Source organism: Carcharhinus amblyrhynchos, chromosome 14, assembly GCF_965287045.1.
Source record: "Carcharhinus amblyrhynchos chromosome 14, sCarAmb.v2.hapA, whole genome shotgun sequence".
Lineage (NCBI taxonomy): Eukaryota > Metazoa > Chordata > Chondrichthyes > Carcharhiniformes > Carcharhinidae > Carcharhinus > Carcharhinus amblyrhynchos.
The window spans coordinates 44,889,223-44,901,416 of NC_137337.1; positions in this window are offsets into that span (position 1 = coordinate 44,889,223).

The following is a 12,194-nucleotide window of genomic DNA, read 5'->3' on the forward strand; positions in this document are numbered from 1 at the left end:
CTGCATACTTAAACATTTATATTTTCTAGAGCTCTTCAGAATTTTTACAGATTACTAGAAGATCTTTTCTTTCAAATTTTCATTTCTCCCAGTGACCTCGCCCTTTCTCTCCCCCATGATCTCTCTCTCTCTCCCTTGTTCTCTATCTGTTTGATCAAAATAAAAGGTTCCTTGCAATGAACTTGACAGAAAATATATACATTGTGTGAAGTGGTGTAATATAAATGTGCAATGTTTATTAAATATGTAAGTAAACTTCATCCAATTTATATAATGCTTACTTTCCTTGTTTCTTCTTGCATCTCTGTCTGCCAATAAAAGCAACTCCTTCAGTTTCTTCACTATTGAGCTCTTTTTTTGTATTCATTCGTGGGACTTGGGCATCATTAGCTGGCCAGCATTTATTGCCCATCCCTAGTTGCCCTTACTGAGTGGCTTGCTAGGCCACTTCTGAGGGCAGTTGAGAGTCAACCACATTGCTGTAGCTCTGGCATTACAAGTAGGCCAGACTGGGTGAGGATGGCAGCTTTCCTTCCCTAAAGGACATTAGTGAACCAGATGGGATTTTTCAACAATTGACAATGCTTTCATGATCATCAGTAGATTCTTAATTGCAAATATTTTTTATTGAATTCAAATTCCACCATCTGCGGGACTCAAAACCAGATACCCAAACCATTAGCTATGTTTCTGGATTAATCATCTAGTGATAATACCACTAGCCAATCACCTTCCCATTTCTACATCGATATGCAAGGTACTGCTATTTGGATGTCATTGGGGGTGGGCTTGTTACATTTTCCTCGCATAAGCTGGGCCCAACTGGTACAACTGGTGTGAACTGTTCTAGGCTGGAAAAGCATGCTGTTTCAACTATTTCCAACTGGAAAGGCTAGCTGACAGCAACTAATGTTGGCCATTTCCAGCCAAGGAAAGCCAACTGTCAACTGCCAATGCCAACTGTTCCCATATTTCAGTTATCAACTCTTTCAGCCATTGCAATGATTTTTATTTAGAAGTCATTGAAACCCTGCAGTACAGAAAGAGGCAATTTGGCCCATCGAGTCTACACCAAACACAATCCCACCCAGGCTCTACCTCCATATCCCTACATATTTTATCCACTAATCCCTCTACCCTACGCACCTCAGGACACTAAGGGGCAATTTTTTAGTATGGCCAATCAAACTTAACCCACACATTTTTGGACTGTGAGAGGAAACCGGAGCTCCTGGTGGAAACCCACGCAGATATGAGGAGAATGTGCAAACTCCACGTAGATAGAGACGCAAGCCAGGAATCAAACCCAGGTGCCTGGAGCTGTGGAGCAGCAGTGCTAACCACTGTACCACCATGCATTTCCATGAATTTCCTGTTCTATTATAACATACCATTCTGCAATGAGGGATTACCTTCCCAAAAGGATATTAATGAACCAGTTGGCTTTTAATGACAATCCAAAATCTTCACATTCACTTTCACCAATAGTAGATACTCATTAACAAATTTTTTAAAACTTAATTCAAATTGGCTCACATCATGTTGAAATTTCAACCTACATTCTCTGAATGATTCGCCTACACTTTTTACTCACTGGTCCACTGTTCCCAGGGTTTTCTGCCACCTTCTCCACTCAGAGCTGTGGGAAGCATTAATAAGGGTCAATACAGCAGAGTGGACAGACATGATCCTGGTCATGACATTGAGAAGACTGTAGGTCTCATACTCCCATTTTCCCTTCTATTTATTTTAGTTTGTTTATTGGTGAATAGACATTGAAGAATTATTGCTGCTAGTTGGCAAATCTAAAACACAGTGACACAGTCTCAGGATAAGGGGCCAATCATTTAGGTCAAAGTTGAAACGTGAATCATTGGAATTCTCTGCTGAGAGGGTTGTGGATGCTGCATCGGTGAATACATTCAAACCTGGTATTTCAAGGAACAAAGGGGCTTGGGGAACAAGTGAGAAAATGAAGTTGGAACTCAAGATCAACAATGTTCATATTGAATAGCGGAGCAGGTTTGATGGGCCATATGGTCTACGCCTGCTCTTACTTCTTGTGTTTGTGTGAAACATATGAACCTGCATACTATTTATTGATGCTCACTTTCTTATAATCAGCATTTTTAAAGAAAGCCAATTTTCTCTTGTGCCAGAAATGTAATGAAATGAATAAAGATCATGCTGAACATGTTTGCTTTTGTTCTCAGAGGGCAAATGGCATGAGTACAAGTTTCTTACAATGATTAGAGCAGTTCACTCACACATGTATCTTGAGCCTTATTAAAGTAGATTTACCAAAAATGAGCCATCTCAAATACTGAAAATTACTTATTATAGTTGAAAGAACTCCTGAGAGGGTGGTGTCCCTTCACCAAAACTGATTAATTTACAATGCTTTGCTATATTGGGGCAGGTAATTCCCAGTTTTGTGTATTCACCCTGAGTGCCAGGGACCCACACACTCCACATTATATGTTTCTGTAGAGCCCTGTAGAACCACCTGATTGGGCAGCCTTAACAGGCCTCAGTTAGGGGGCTCATATTCCAGCAGGTCCAACTCAGGGACCTTGTTGAAGTCATTACAGTATTGATTTTAAAGTAAATGCTTTGCATTTAAATTATTACTCAGTTTACTATATATGCATATTAAAAAAAACAGTGCGCAATCGTTAGCACTGCTGCCTCACAGCTCCAGAGCGTAGGTTCGGTTCCCAGCTTGGGTCACTGTCTGTGTGGAATTTGTACATTCTCCCCATGTCTGCGTGGGTTTCTTCTGGATGCTCCAGTTTCCTCCCACAGTCCAAAGATGTGCGGGTTAGGTGCATTGGCCATGCTAAATTGCCCCTTAATTCCCCGGGATGCATAGGTTAGAGGGATTAGTGGGGTATATAATTAGGGTTACAGGGATAGGGCTGAGGTGGAATTGTTGTTGGTGCAACTCGATGGGCTAAATGGCCTCCTCTTGCACTGTAGGGTCCCTATGATACTATGATACTTACTTACCCTGTGTCGGTCCCAGGTAGTTTTAGATGCTGTGATGTACATGGCAAGCATCTTGTATTTAATTGGTTGATATCCTATTATCAATCATTGTTTTTGGAATAGTCTTTCCATTTTGGATGCATTCACCAATACAGGTGCAAATTGCGCTCAAACTTATGCTGTTTTTTTTTAGTGAAATTACTGCTCAGGTTTCTGTTCAGCATAATCCAGTGCTTGCATGGAAGTCAAGGGGAGTTCCAATGCTTGTGTGAGGGGGGAAGTTGCCCTTATCTGTGGGTTGGCCTGGTGCATGTGAAAGGTGCATTTCTGAGAGGACACTATTTGTGGAGCCGTTGTTGCCAGTGTTATCAAACCCCACCTTACCCCACCAGCGCGTTGATGTCAGGGACACCTGTAACACTTTTAATCAACGTACCGCATTATTTGGTGTGAAAAGTCAATTGTGCTGCCAAGGAGCTACACATCAGTTTTTTCATCAGAGCCAGCACATAGAGATTTTTTTTCTCTATGTGCCTGTTTCAACTCCACAAAGTAAGTCACAGCTCTGATGAAGGATCATCTAGGCTCCAAACATTGACTCTAATCTCTTTCCACAGATGCTATCAGACCTGCCGAGATTTTCCAACATTTTTCTGTTTTTGTTTCAGATTCCAGCATCCACTGTATTTTGTGTTTATCTTAGTGTTTAACTCACTGCCAGTTCTCTTCTCAAAAGGTCTTACCTGAAGAAGTGCTGTTCTTCTCTCCAACAGAATTTTTGTTCGTCTCTTTCATCCTGTGCACCGTCACTGCTTTCCATTTCCCTCTTGGTGTTTGATGAAGTGTTTACTAGAACTCGCTTTCACAGCCGTATTTCCTTCCTCAGCGAATGTCTCTATTGCCAACTCACCCCTTATAGGAGCGAAATAAAATGAGTTGAGCCTTGGAAACTATGTTGAACTTCAAAAAAATTATTTATTCCATTGTGCATGAGGGAGAGCTGAAGTCGGGCCTGAAATCTACGGTTGCCTGTGACTCCCCTCAGTCCCTGGTAGATTGGTACAATTTAATATACTGTTTCGAGTCACAAAGGTTTACATGGGCATCTTAATTCCTCAAGTTGAATACAAAATGGTTATTTTAATCTTGTTATGCAGATCGCATTGTTCAGTATAACTTTGTAAATCAGTTTCTTGGGCAGTTTCGTTTTTGAATATAATGTCAAAGCATTGTATTTGCCCAACCAATTTGCGCTGATGTGTTAATCATTATCCCCCTCTGCTAGATGATCGTGTTTTATAGAAGACTATACCCTCCTTAGACTATATGGAGCCTGGCTGTCTTAATAATGGTTCTCCCACTGTCCTGATAATTCGGAGCGATCCCCTGCACATCAAAAGTTGATAGAATGCGTTAATCATTGTCTGTTGGCAGAGCAGGCCTCAAGCTGTTTATATTAACTCTTTCCTTCCCTCTGGTAAGGCCTGGTTCTCTGGGCTTGCTGTATGTAACCCTGTAAGTATTGTACTGAAATTAAAGAAAATACGAATGGACATATAAATTATGAAAGACACGATTTCCGATGTTTCTCTACAACACCCCACCTGGTGAAGTTCCACCCTCATCTTTCGAATCCACCCAGGATTACAGGTATCTCCAGGACGTACAACATTCCTCAGACTGCTGTTGTCGCCGTATCCTGAGATCCACGTTCAGTGCCATGCGCCGCCATATGCACACCCTTGATATCTCTCTACAGCAGCACCAAAACTCACTCTTTCTCAAAACTGTCTTGGTCCCCAGTCTTGTTTCATTCTTCATCTCATCCTACACATTAACAAGAAACTGTTTCTCTTTTTTTTAGGTATTAAGTGACGCAAGCTCCAACAACTCAGCCCTGAAGGAAGGTCACCCAGACTCGAAATATTGGCTCTGTTCTTTCTCCACAGATGCTGTCAGACCTGCTGACATTTTCCAGCATTTTTCTGCTTAAATTACAGCCCTGGTTCATTGCTCTGAACACTGGTTCATTCTCGACTCAATGCCATGACTAGTCAGAGTCAAGCTATCTGGCTTACATTTTCTAACAATGTAACAGTTAACTGTTAAACACCAACAATTGGTGCATTTTCCATGGCAGTGCCTCTATCAGAATCCACTTGCCAGCCAATCAACGCTGCCTACTTTTTTGTTTGTTTTTATTCCAATTCAATCAAATCAAGTCCAATTCAGAATCTCAACAAGTTAAGACATTCCTGATCCAAGCTGACAAAACAGGACTCTCACCTCCTGTCTTGGGCTTGATCTACATGATCCAAGCTGATTGGAGTAGGCATAGCTCCGCCTCCAAGGCTTGATCTCATTTGCATCTTAGCCAAAAGGCCGAGATGCCACTTTTAAAAATTGCTTCAAATGAAGCTGAAATGTAACCTAATGACTTCAACCAAGTACAGCATGTCGACATTACACTTGATCTTAGCCAAAAGGCCGAGAAGTCAGACAGGATAAAATTGCTGTTTCCCCTGACATTGGTATTCTTGCAATTGTCCTGCTAAATGCAAGATGAAAATCTTTGACAAAACGCCTTGTTTCAGCAATACTAAAGGGATGATAGGTGAACAAAGACAATTAACAGAAATTTATCATAGTGATTATTGAATTGGAGACATACCTCCCAGATTTACTGGTCAGATTTCAACACAATGGGTGGAACTTTCCTGGCCCACCCTACACGGGAATCGTAGCGGGCAGGGACAGACCATGCAAAGGGTCCGTTGACCTCGGGTGGGATTTTCCAATCTTGGGCAAGCGCAGCTGGAAAATCCCACCCAATGAGTAGGATTTTCCACAATCCTGCATCATGTTTCATGGTGCTGGAGGCGCTCCACCATTGGTTAGTGACAAGATCTTCTGATCCCGTTGCTACCAATGGGGTTTCCTGTTCTATGCCCGCTATCTGAATCATCTACAAACATGTGGTGGGGGTTTACCATGGGCAGAAAATTCCAACCAGTGCTTTTTAAAAAGTGAAAAAGTTGTTTCAAGAAGATAACCCATCACCACTCTCTCAAAGAAAATCAGGACTGGCAAATAAATAATGCTCTTTCTTGTGATGGCCAACTCAAAACATCTCACAAACTAATTAAAGTTTATGAAACTCAATTCAGATCACATTAGAAATTCCACCATCTTTTGAGCTTTGCTTTCAACAAAAAGGAAAACAAAATGTTGTTAGCACAGCTCAGTTACCATAGAATTGCTGTTGGATTTTGATTGATCCCACATGAACCTGTGTTGACCCCATGGAATTTTATGGGATAGATTTGTATGTTATTGAGGGCAGGCTACTAGTACAATAGGCTCTCACAGCTGGGAAATTACGGAAAGAACTAGATAAGAAATGTGCAGTTTTTGCAGCAGTTAAATTATCACAGGAGCTTCAGGGCAGACACAGATTTTTGATCTGGGAATACAGAAGGCCCTTTCATCCGAAGGAGCATAGTGAAAATACCACAGCAACAGGCACATCTGTTAAGTTTTAGTTTCCCAAAGAAGGGAAAGAAAGTGAACACTTGTTTGGAATTAAGGGAATGAGGCCAGCCAAGGTTATGCTCCCAGGATAGTGTCAGGAGGTGGCTGTGACATTCAGTGCTATCTCAACCATACACCTTAGGACAAAGCACTGTTATATGACATTCATTGAATTCACAAGGCAAACAGAGATAAGAGATTATTGCACCGTGCAAGAATGAACTGTAATGGTTTACATCCAAAGCCATATTGGTGATGAAGTGGCTCAACAACAGAAGGCAGTTTAGGCCTCTTCACACCTATTTCTATTTGCATATATTCTTTTGCACAGAACCATAATGTAAGTCGAAGCTGTAAGAATGCTGTTATGATGGCCACAGGAGATCATCAATCTATCTCCCTGTGGGCCTCATTGAATATGAACTTGTCTATAAGGCAAGCGGAGGCTCACTCGCCAGTGAAGCAGCAGTGTGGTGTGGGGGGAGGGGGATGGAATGGTTTACGATGTGCAATCTGTAGCCATTGAACAGCATTTAGATACCATTGTAAATAACCAGGTGACTAATGATGGAAAATTGGCCTTGATAAGATTATTACATTGGCAATGAGGAGTAAATCCCAAATTTGTCCGATTAAGCCACTGTCTTCCAAATGCTAAGTTATGTAATCCTTGATAGTGGAATCTAGCAACTTCCCCAGTACTGATGTTTGGCTCATGGTCTATAGTTCCCTGTTTTCTCTCTACCTCCCTTTTTGAAAAGCAGGCTTATATTAGCTACCCTTCAATCTATGGCAACAAGTCCAGAGTCCAAAGAATTTTAGAAAATAACCACCAATGAGTCTACTATTTCCAGGGACACTTCCTTAAGTGCTCTAGGATGAAGATTATCAGGACCTGGAGATATATCCTCCTTCATTCCCATCAATTTCCTCAAAACCATTTCTCTATTCATGCTGATTCCCTTCAGCTACACACTAAAACATGTTTCTCTCAGCACTTCTGGTACATTATTTATGTCTTCCTTTGTGAAGACTGAAGCAAAGTAGAAATTTAATTCCTTGGCCATTTCTTTATTCCTCATTATAAATTCTCCCCTTTCTGAGTGTAAGGGAGCCTACATTCAATTTTTTGTCAATCTTTTTCTCTTTATTACTTATGGAAACTTTTCCAGTCAGTTTATATGTTCTCTGCTATCTTACTTTCATATAGTATTTTTCTCTTCTTAATCAATCCCTTGGCCGTCCTTTGCTGAATTTTAAGCAGCTCCCAATCCTCAGATCTATTGCTTTATCTTGCCAATTTGTATGCTTCTTCCTTGAATTTGATACTACTTCTAATTTCCCATGTAAGCCATAGTTTGGCCACAATTCTCTTACCAATCTTATGCCAATCAGGAATAAACAACTTCTGGAGTTCACCTATTTGCTCTTTAAATGCCTGCCATTGCCTGTCAACTGTCTTTCCTTTCAGTAATGTTTTCCAATCCATCATGACTAATTCATGTGTCATACCATCATAGTTACCTTCACTGAGATTTAGAACCCTTGTCTCAGAATCAACTACATCACCATCCACATTGAAAAAAAGTTCTACCATATTATGATCACTCATCACCAAGGGTTCTCTCATAACTTGATTGCCAATTAATCCTTTCTCATTGCACAACACCCAGTCAAAATGGTTTGTTCGCTTGTTGATTCCTCAACATGTTGCTGAAGAAAACCATCCTGTATGCATTCCAGAGTTTCCTCCTCTGTTGAACTGTTACTAACTTGACTCTCCCAATCTATATACAGATTAAAGTTGCCCATAATCATAAATGTTCCTTTAATACATGCTTCTCGAAGCGTTCTACATTTACAGTATAATTCACACCTATATTTGATCCTCCAAAATGCATCACCTCACATTTGTCCGAATTAAACTCCACCTACCATTCCTGTGCTCAAATCTCCAATCTATCTATATCTTCTGACAATTTCTGGCACTATCAGCAATTCCACCAATCTTTGTGTCATCAACAAACTTACTAATTAATCCACCCACATTTTCCTCCAGATCATTTATATATATTACAAACAACAGAGGTTCCAGCAATGATCCTTGTGGAACACCACTAGCTACAGGTCTCCATCCTGAAAAATACTCTTCCACCGCTATTCTCTTCTAGTCTTCTATGACTAAGATGTGGAGATGCTGGCGTTGGACTGGGGTAAACATAGTAAGAAGTTTCACAACACCAGGTTGAAGTCCAACAGGTTTATTTGGTAGCAAAAGCCATTAGCTTTTGAAGCACTGCTTCTTCATTAGGTGAGTGGGATTTCAGTTCACAAACAGGGCATGTAAAGACACAAACACAATTTACAAAATAATGGTTGGAATGTACCTTTAAGACTTGATTACCTGTAAAGACTCTCATTCCAACCATTATTTTGTAAATTGAGGTCACGCAATGATTTTTTGAAGATCGGTATGCGTCTGAAAAGGGAAAAATGTGTCTTTCAAGCAAGTGCCATGACCTATCTGGGCTATCGAGTGGATGGCAAAGGTCTTCACACAGTGAAAGACAAGGGGAGGCTCATCAAACTCCAAGGAACCCCACAGAACTGAAATCCTTCAGGGGGCTAGTGAATTATTAGTGAATCCGGTGATGAAGGGGCAAAGCCCCGAAAGCTAGTGGTGTTTGCTACCAAATAAACCTGTTGGACTTTAACCTGGTGTTTTGAGACTTCTTACTGTGTTTATCCCCGACCAACGCTGGCATCTCCACATTATTCCTCCCGTACTCCAGAGTTCTCCAGGCTCGATAGACTGGCCATGGAAAATGTATGGGGTTATGAGGATGTGATGCACTGTTGGGTAGTTGGTGTAGACTCGATGGGCCAAAAGGTCTCTTTCTGTACTGTAAGGATTCTATGAGTCTATGAACTCAGTATAAAGTTATCCAGCACCTGCTATGTCACACCCTGTCGATTTTTAAAAATCGAAACAACTATGGAAAGCACCAAAATTAAGTAGAATTGTAGCAACGACCTGAAGAAATCAATCAACAATTCAAACATCAGTGGCTCATGATCCCTTTAAATAGCACTTGTGGTGAACTTCACACAGCAGCCTGCATTCTCCAGCTGTTCATGCCAACAGGATCTTCTGGTCTCAACGACAGCACATCCCTACTGTGGGTTTCCTGCCAGCAGGGGATGGATTCAATGGGAAATCCCATTGAATGCAGCAGGACTAGAAGATCTCGCCACTAGTGAATGGCATGTCACCTCCCACTGCAAGGAACATGCCACAGGGAGGCCAGAAAATCTCACCCTGCATGTTCAAATATGTGAGCTTAAGAAAGTTAGAGCAGGAAATTGAAAAATGCTAGCATCAAATCAGCCTTAAACAGTGACTGTGTCCATAATCAGCCTGCTCTGTATAGGTTCAGCACTTGCACGTACCTATTCCTTAACCAAGCTGGTGTGCTGCCCACTCTGCATAGGAAATTTATTCACGCATTTATTAGTCACAGATAAGCTTAGATTAACACTGCAATTAAGTTATAATGAAAATCCCCTAGTCGCCACACTCTGGTGCCTGTTCGGGTACACTGGCACGACTTTGGACTGTGGGCGGAAACTGGAGCACCCAGAGAGGGTACCCACGCAGACATGGAGAATGTGCAGACTCCGCACATGCAGTGACCCAAGCCAGAATCGAAACCAGGTCCCTGGCGCTGTGAGGCAGCAGTGCTAATCACAGTGCCACCGTGCTGCCCTATGGGTACTTTACAGCTCCTGAAAATGGCAACACCAAACCCAAATGTGTATCTAAGTATAGCAAGTATTTTAATACTAACGCTTGGATACATATGATGACAACATGTCTATTTTATTCATTGTATCTTCGCTTTAAAGCAGAGAGTCGTGGCTAACTAAAGAAAGGAATAGCCACCAGATCTTGCCTGAGTAAGGGCAGTATGAGATGAAGATTCAGTCATTATTACTGCTCTTGTTCTCATGCTGCGCCTGTTTCTGCAGCATATAATTTAGCTAGTGTGAAAGCAGACACTAAGTATGTACAGTGCTAATAAAGGACACCTGCATTATTTTGACCTCAGTTGCTGATTGCCATAATTTGAACTTGTCTGGAGGTGTGAAAAGACACCTGTAGATTTAGCATTCAAATGCTGATTAGAAACACTTCTCACAGAATGGCACACATTCACTTCTGTTCAGGGACTGAAGGAAAGAGCATATTAAAAAAATGACATTAAAGGCCCTGTTGGAGGTAGTCGAATGAGGAGGAGGTCGTCCTGCACTCACATGGGGGTGGAAGATGCCACTCCATTCCTGTGTTCCTCCCAATCGCAGCTGGTGCTGCTCTACCCAGTTGCATATCCTCCTTATCCAGGACAAAGAGGAAACTTTTACAAGACCAAGCACTCCCTTTCTCCTGGTTATTCTTGCAAGATGCAGTGGCAAAGCATTCTTCTCAGATGAAGTCCTCTGAGAATTTCCAGAATAAGTGTCAGGGAGGTTTCTCCCAGAAGGTCTCTCGGTGTGTTTTGGAGATCCCACAACAGAAATAGCCAGTGAAATGGAATGGTAATTATTTCCTTAAATAGAGCCTGAAATTGACACAGACATTGTGTTTATTCCCAAACTGCTGGTCATTATTATGAGGATTTAGAAAAAGCAGAAGCCACCAAAATACTGTGCAGCCTCATTAATAAACACTCAATGGCACTTAAATGAACTTTCACATTGTTGTCCCTGGCACAGACTTCAACTCCTTTACTAAGATTTCATCCTGGCACCTCAGAGGACCATTAACACCTGAATGAATACCAAGGGGTGGCACAGTGCACAGTGGTTAGCTCTGCTGCCTCACAGCACCAGCAACCCGTGTTCGATTCCCAGCTTGGGTCACTGTCTGTGTGGAGTTTGCACGTTCTCCCTGTGTTTGTGTGGGTTTCCTCCACGTGCTCCAGTTTCCACCCACCATCCAAAGATGTGCAGATTAGGTGAATTGGCCATGCTAAATTAACCCTCAGTGTATCTGAACAGGCGCCAGAGTGTGGCGACTCAGGGATTTTCAGAGTAACTTCATTGCATTGTTAGTGTAAACCTCCTTTATTACTTTAAAGATGTGCTGCCAAATGTTGCCTCCAATCTATCATCAAAACGCAACATGAAACTTGAACTCCATCCCTTATACTGAAAGTGTGAATGGCATAGTCCTGCTCAGTCAGCTACCCATCTCACCTTTCTTCTTTTCTTCTGTCCTTCTAGATGCTTCAAAGCAAGAAGCAGAAGAAATGTAATCTGACCCCTCTGCATTTCTGGTCACATGGAAAAGTGAGTTAGGGTACAGAGGAGATTCACAAAAATATTGTTGTGACTTATGAGAGACAATTGAACAGACCAGATGCAATAACTTCGAGAGCGAAGTGATAGAATCCTGCAGAAAGCAGCCATTTGGCCCATCGAGCCTCACCGACTACAATCCTACCCAGGCCCTATCCCCATAACCCCATGCATTTACCCCAGCTAGCTCCCCTGACACTAAGGAGCAATTTAGCATGGAAGATCCACCCATCCCTCACATCTTTGGACTGTGGAATGATACTGGAACACCCGGAGGAAACCCAAGCTAGCTCCACACAGTCAATGACCTAAGCCAC